This window comes from Plectropomus leopardus, chromosome 4, assembly GCF_008729295.1.
Source record: "Plectropomus leopardus isolate mb chromosome 4, YSFRI_Pleo_2.0, whole genome shotgun sequence".
Lineage (NCBI taxonomy): Eukaryota > Metazoa > Chordata > Actinopteri > Perciformes > Serranidae > Plectropomus > Plectropomus leopardus.
Window position 1 is genome coordinate 27,218,656 of NC_056466.1, and position 6,933 is coordinate 27,225,588.

The 6,933-nt window shown below is 41.9% G+C and overlaps 1 protein-coding gene across 1 annotated transcript in view; it reads right to left on the minus strand.

Annotated features, from left to right (window-relative positions):
* si:ch211-214c7.4 (mucin-5AC) overlaps window positions 1–6,469 on the minus strand; it is a 31,964-nt gene extending 25,495 nt beyond the window's left edge. The window contains exon 1 of the mRNA XM_042485144.1: window positions 6,190–6,469. The gene's annotated coding sequence lies outside the window, so the exon portion shown is untranslated. The remainder of the gene's footprint in view (window positions 1–6,189) is intronic.
* Window positions 6,470–6,933: the final 464 nt, after the last annotated feature.

The window sequence follows — 6,933 nt, forward strand, 5'->3', positions numbered from 1 at the left end:
GACCGCAGAGGAACTGCTATAAATGAGAGAAGACAGAGATAAAGGTAGGGAGGGAGCTATACAATGAAGCCATGGCTATTAAATAAATTTAGACCAGTCATACTGCAGTATAAAACTCATACCAGCTATCTGACAAGGACCTTTGTCTTGTTATCTCCTTCTCTTCTTCCATTTCCTGTTGCTGTCCAATGTCAACTAACGAATAAAAGCAGAAAGAAAAGGCTGAAAAATAAAAAACAAAAACTCATGTTCACATTAATTCATAGTTTTTTACATTTCAGTAAGCTGAATGAAGAATAAAAAGACTAACAAGAGAGACAAATTAAGCGATACTGTCAAGTACCACAGGCTGTAGAGAAGCCAAACCTGACATCAGTTTTGTCCTATTAGAGCCAGCCAGCGGCTCCTCTCCTCTGCACCAGTCAACTGGCTATAGACAGGCAGGCAGATAGTCAATATAATGCTGGAGAGCCCGAGGGCCAGATCAGTTACCATGCCTCTGACTGGGAAGGGGTGAGCTGAGGCCAGATGGACAGTGATCCCACACCTCGCCCGCCTCTCTGGCAGCCACACCCCTGAACTGTGCAAACCACACACAAACCCATTACTGAGCACACACAGGATTGACTTTCTCTTGCATATCAAGAGGTAAAACAAGGGATGAGATATGTTCAGCCTGCTCAACACAAACAAACACACACCCTTATAGCTGCTGTGCACTTTGTTTCCTCTCAGACAGACTTGGATCAATAACTAAATAGATCAAATATACAGCTTTGCATCAACAGAGACAGTTGCTGCTAGCGAAAATGGGGCCAAGTTGAGAAAACATCCTTGTTGTACAATATACTCGGCTCTCTTTTGATACAGTTACTGTGTTCACAGGTTCTCCCATCCTTACTTTTCTTTCTCTCTAATTCTCTGCAAGCATAATAGATCAATTCTACATTGCATAATACTATCGCAAATTAGCCCTGCAAGTCATTTACTGTATTTAATAAAGGTATCTTTTGGCAAGACACTACTGAATGTCTATATGGTTGCATTCAAGGCTTCCAAAGTGAGCTAACAAACAGACTACGAAAGTGCTGAATTACTCTTTCAATAATTACAGTGCACTGAGCCCAGCTTCACAGTCCCAGACAGACTCAGTGCCTAAAAATGCAGCGCCAGCGTCCACCACTTTATCCTAATGGGCAGGAGAGTGCCAGCCTCCAAACCACAGTGACGAGAGTTACAGCACCGTCTCACCATCCCAAAGCTGCAGGGCCAAGAGCAGCACGGGAGATGCACAAGAAACCTTAAGAATAATGACATATAGCTGGATGTCATCCTAAACAGATGCAGTAAAGCAGGCAGGAGTTGAATTTCCATGGGTGTGGGCCTGAGCCTGACACTGGGTGCAGGCTGTAAAAGCAGCTGACTTCCAAGCAGATGCAAATTCTCTGCTGCCCTGAACAAGAGCAGTGCTTTCCTTTCAGCTGCCCGGATTTTCGATTGAGCTCTCTGAAAAAGGTACAAGCTGAAAAGTGCCAATGTCCTTGTGGTACAGACGATAGCTTATCAATTTGCTAAACCATGCAAGAGCTAAATGATTAGTCAGAAAATCTGCAACAATTCTGATAACCAATTAAGTTTTTAACTGCCAAGCACTTACTGGTTCCAGCTTCCCAAATGTGCATATTTTCAAATTTTTTAGTCTCCCATATGCATTTACAACAGAAATGAAAATATTTCTGTCTATATTTAGAATTTGAAATATAACAAACTCCATAAATTGTACAGAGAAAAATCTTAATTTCACCGGCTCATTTTGAGTGCCAAAGCGCACTCTGGCACAAACTGAACCGCTCATAAATTCAGCGCGCTGCTGGAATGTACCGTTTGGTTATCCAGAGCACCGTGCTCTCTGAGTGTCAGAGTGCACTCTGGGCACTACGTCTGGGCAGAAGGAGCAGCAGAGCAATGAACGGGTTGAATGTGTGGTGGACTCAACTGTTCATTAATTCATGGAGAAAAAGAACGCTCCATTACTTCGAACAACAGTGCTCTCATTTTAGAGTTTTGTTTGGATTTATGATCACAGGGCTGTAATTTCATATTTTCGCACTGCTCGCCACCCATGGCATCACCACGGACCTAAAAAGTATAGAAGTGCATCAAAACATAGACCCGCCCTCTGTCCCCCTCTCTCAGTTTCTCTCAAACTCAGACCAAACTCCCATCGAACAGCAAAACTAGGCAGCACTGATTAAACATACATCAGGATTATGTTACTGCACTGCATATTTTTCGCCTAAAATTTTTCACAAACCCATTTTAGTACCACGTATACCTATAAAAGCAAGGATTTGTGAACAGGAAGCGGGCACAATGCTATGTCCTACATATTGAAAATGGAGGCAAAAAATGAGATCAAAAGGTAATACTCAGCAGCGCTGATGAAATACAAACCCAGATTCTGTAACTGAAATGCATATATTTAGCTTACCGTTTAACTGTAATATGAGCTTGTTTGGTACTAGCTGTTCGCCGTTGTGCCAAACAGACAAGTTTGCATTACGTTTCCTACCCGTGGGAGCATTTATTGGTCTGTTGTGCCAAAGCATATTCTGGTAAATTTCTACATCTTGAGCGAAAGTTAATGCCAACTGCAGAAGGCCCAGTTTTATGAAAAGACCATCTTTCAGCAGTGAAATACGTCTTTAATTAAAAATAAAAACATTCAATATTCGTGGCCCTGAACCAAACACTAATCACCAGATTAGATTAAATAGATCTGTAATGTTTATTCATATTAAATTAAACTAGCAAGTATTTTGAGATTTTTCAGATGATATTTGGAGGACCTTCTTTAACCCCTTTAATTTAATAAAAGTAGTTTTATTACCTCTTGAACATTAATGATTTTAGCTATAAAACCTTCTCCATGATGACTAAAAATACCAAAACACTGATGCTTGTAAGGCAGAAATATATTGGTGAGTACATTCTGTTCTCACTGTGTGGTATCACGGTAGAGAAAAAATCTGAACCCTCGACCTCAACATCCATAACCACCATAACCTCTCACAGCTGTTGCACTGATGCACATGAACCCACGCTAAGCTGAATAAACAGCACAGACCATCATCCCCTAGATGTAATAATCCAACAGCAAATCACACCATTTAAAAGGGTTAAGCTGACACTAAAGACAGAAGCAACTGGTCTTTGTTCACAGGTCTGTCATCTCAGATAAAATCAACTTTCTGACAGGCTGGCTGAGGTTGCTGAAATCTGACATCGCCTTACAAGCTTGATAAAAGCTCTGAAGTAGCTCAATAGAAGTATTCAAAGTGTTCAAGGTATTTGAGTGAAGACAGGGCAGGTATTTTACTCTCAGTTACAGAGCATCAGCCTTGATTTCTTTCCCAATGTGTGGCATTTTAAACAGACACACTGTGTTGCAATGTCAACCACCTGCATTTCTCTCAGACTGAAATAAACACCCCGCTAGGCGCCACAGGCCGACCTTAATCATACAAGCAGGGGATCTGAAGTTGACAAGACTGAGAAAGTAAACATACTATGAACTTGAAACAAACTCCATGTCGCACTTTCTTCTTAATGTTGTAGATTATTTAGTTTCTGAAATACTGGTCGTTTTATAAATGTGACAGATCCGGTTCAGAGGAGTAGGGATTTTATAAAGTACTTCCTTTGCTGAATGCTTGCAGTTTCCTCTTTTTAAACAACCTCAGCTAATCCCTTGAGACTTCTCTCAATGTTAAAGGATGCAGTGAAATGAGAGAACTATTTCGAGCGTGTCTTCTGGCTTGCTCTGGCCTTTAGCAAGAGGAAAGGGAAACAGAGGTGTTGATAGCGGAAGTGGGTGCGCAGAATGAAAACACCACGCTGTGTCCCAATTCAAAGGCTGGATCTGGCTAAATGTAGGGGTCTTTCACTGAAACTGAAGGACCTGCAGAACCTGTTACCTGTCTAGCCTCAAAAAGACAAAACTGATGGTTCATTTGGAGGGATGGATCAAGATTCTTCCAAAAATCTTGGAGATACCGAGCCCCAAATGGCTAAACGCTCACAATTGACATTGTTTTATCCCCTTGATCATAATTACTTTTCCTGTTTTGATGAGAATTGCTAATAAACAATGATCTAGAACTGATGTTAGTTTCATGAGTCTGCAACAATCAATGCCATTACTTCTGTTTGTGATCTCAGAGACACCAGCTGTAAAATGTGGATTACACAATAGATTTTCAGATGTTCTATATCAGGGAATGGCGTTGACAGTAGTTCTTACTCAGCATTTCCTCTCCAAAATCCCCGAAGGTCTAACAGGAAGTTAGTTGTATCAGTAGTGTCACAATGTCAGAAAACATACTTTATGTTTTTGTCTGTAAATAACATTATGGCAAACAAAAGGAATACATATTTGTTCATTCATATTCTACCAAACATCAGAAACATGAAAAAAGCCCAGTTTGTGGTAAAAGGAAAGCTTATCAATTCAAAAGTTCTTGAGTTGTAATTTTAATTTCATTTTATTTTTATATCAGAAGCAGAAAACTATTTAGAAACAAAAAATGTACTGAGTAAAACAAAATTGATGACCAACTAAATTCAAACACCTAATAAAAATATAACGTTGCCACATATTGTTGCCATATTAACAAGGCTCACCTTAAAGCACCCCTGCACACTGGATTTTGGAATATTGGGCCACAAACAATACACCAGTTGAGTCCTTAAAATTCAGGCAAAATGTTTGCATCTCTGTGCCCTTGATATAGGATGGGACTTAGCAACAATGACCCTGCAATTAACAACTGGATCTTAGCCATAAAGTCAGAAACGTGGGACAGAGGGAGAGAAAACCATGTGTCATTCACACTGGGTTTCACACTTGGGTGACACAGCAAAATCACATACATACCCCCTTGCAGCTGCAACACAGGGGTTTCAGGAAGCTACACACTCCCCACTGAGTGTCTGCGTGTCAAAAATCTTTATAAGGCTACAGAGAGTCACTGTTCCCACACCCAAACCCTGCCCACCACACCCACACAGCCCAAAACACAGCGATTATGTAATGCAGACTCTGAGCCAAAATCTGAATGATAAACAGCATCCCTCTATCACTGAGATCTGCAGACGATGCCGTCTGATAGTCTGAGCCCTCTGTATTCCTCCCTTTTCTCTTTTGGCTCTGCCAAATCGAGTATGAGATCACATCATGTGCAATGATGCAAATACGAAAACAGAGATGATGATAATCTTGGCAAGAAATGAGTGAGATGCTACACAAGGACCTAAGCGTGCAGGCAGAAATCCAGGATGCAAGCTACTTCAAAATGACTTTTTATATCAGTGATGTATGACATGCTGCTCATGCATTTTGGCAAAGTTTTTGATAAACAAATGATGATCAAAGACATGGCCTCAAACTGAAAGACTAGATGAGGCATTTAAGAGGAGCTCTCACAATATTTCAACACATGGAGTACATAGATTTGTTTATATTCTCCCACCACCAGTGTCTAATATTTCCAATACTATCAAACTGGTGTTGTTTGGGTCCCTGTCAAAGACCCCTAGGTGGTTCCGGGACCCCACTTTTGGGGGCATTGTTTTTTGACAGTATCTGGCTGTTTTTTCAAGCCTAAAGTGGAGCTTTGATAACACCATTTGTCTCTTCGAACAAACACGCTGAATTCTCCAGGTTTAGCAAAAGGCCCAGATAGCCGCACAGAACAATAGCGGTGTGCGCTGAAGCAGCTCGCAGAGGGAAACACATGAAGCCAGTCAATAAAATGAGCCCGGTACAACTACGGCCGTGCCAGCTGAGTCTTGTACCATTGCACGCACAGATAAATGGCGTTTAGCGAGTAAAACACGTTGAAACCACCACCCAACCGCTCCGTGCCGTGCTAACGTTACACATCCATCACCACATCCAGCCACAAGCTGGTAACTCCACACAGCAAAGAGGGCGTCTGGCTCCAAAACAAATAATGTTTGGTTCATTTAAAATTTACACAAAAGACACGGTGAGCTTTCGAAAGCGAAACAGTCATTTTAGAGTCACTTTGCAGGTGAAATAACACAAAGACGCGAGGAAGAGACATAGCGTAACTTAAATAATTTCGCTCGCGCAAGAGACGTTACAATGCAATAAATTCCATGTACCTTCCAACCGCCGACTCTGCTCCTGAAGACTCCCGGAGAAACACACAGTCCCTCCCTCTGCTCCAGCGCTGGGGTGAGATGCACTAAATATGTCGACAGAGCTGTAAATTTCACCGACTAACAATGACCCCGCTCAGTCAGCGGCAAGCGTCGCTCCCCGTGTCCTTCTCTCCACGTTTGAGCAGCGGCAGGCGGCGGCAGGCTGCTCCCCTTCATGTAGGATGGACCCGGGCGGGGGGAGGGGGGAGTGACCGCGGAGTCCGGAGCAGATTGAAGACGAAGCGTGGTGCTCATAAAGGAGGATGCATATTAAATCCCGCGAGCGGTCCAATCAACAGCGCGAGACTGGTGGTTATGCAAAGCAGCAGTGACGTCAAATTCAAAACCGAGCTCGAGCTCTGGGGTCCGAGGCCACCTAGGGGTGTCTATAAGAGTGTCCTGGGGATTTAGGAGTAACTTAATTTAATTGTTAAGAAACTGAGGACAAGCAGCGTTTATTATAGAGTGTATGGGCTTTGCATCTCTGGTCTGCATATTTGCTGTTTTTGATGGTGATTTTTATTTTAAATTTGTTTTCTAATTCTAATATTTCTAAATCTGTTTACTCTTACTGTAAATCTGCATGCTTTAGTTTTTATATTTTATTGTTCTGTAAAGCACTTTGAATTGCCCTTTTGTATGAAATGTACAAATAAAGCTGCCCTGCCGTGCCTATGTAGGCTAACAAAGCTTTGTTGTTACAAG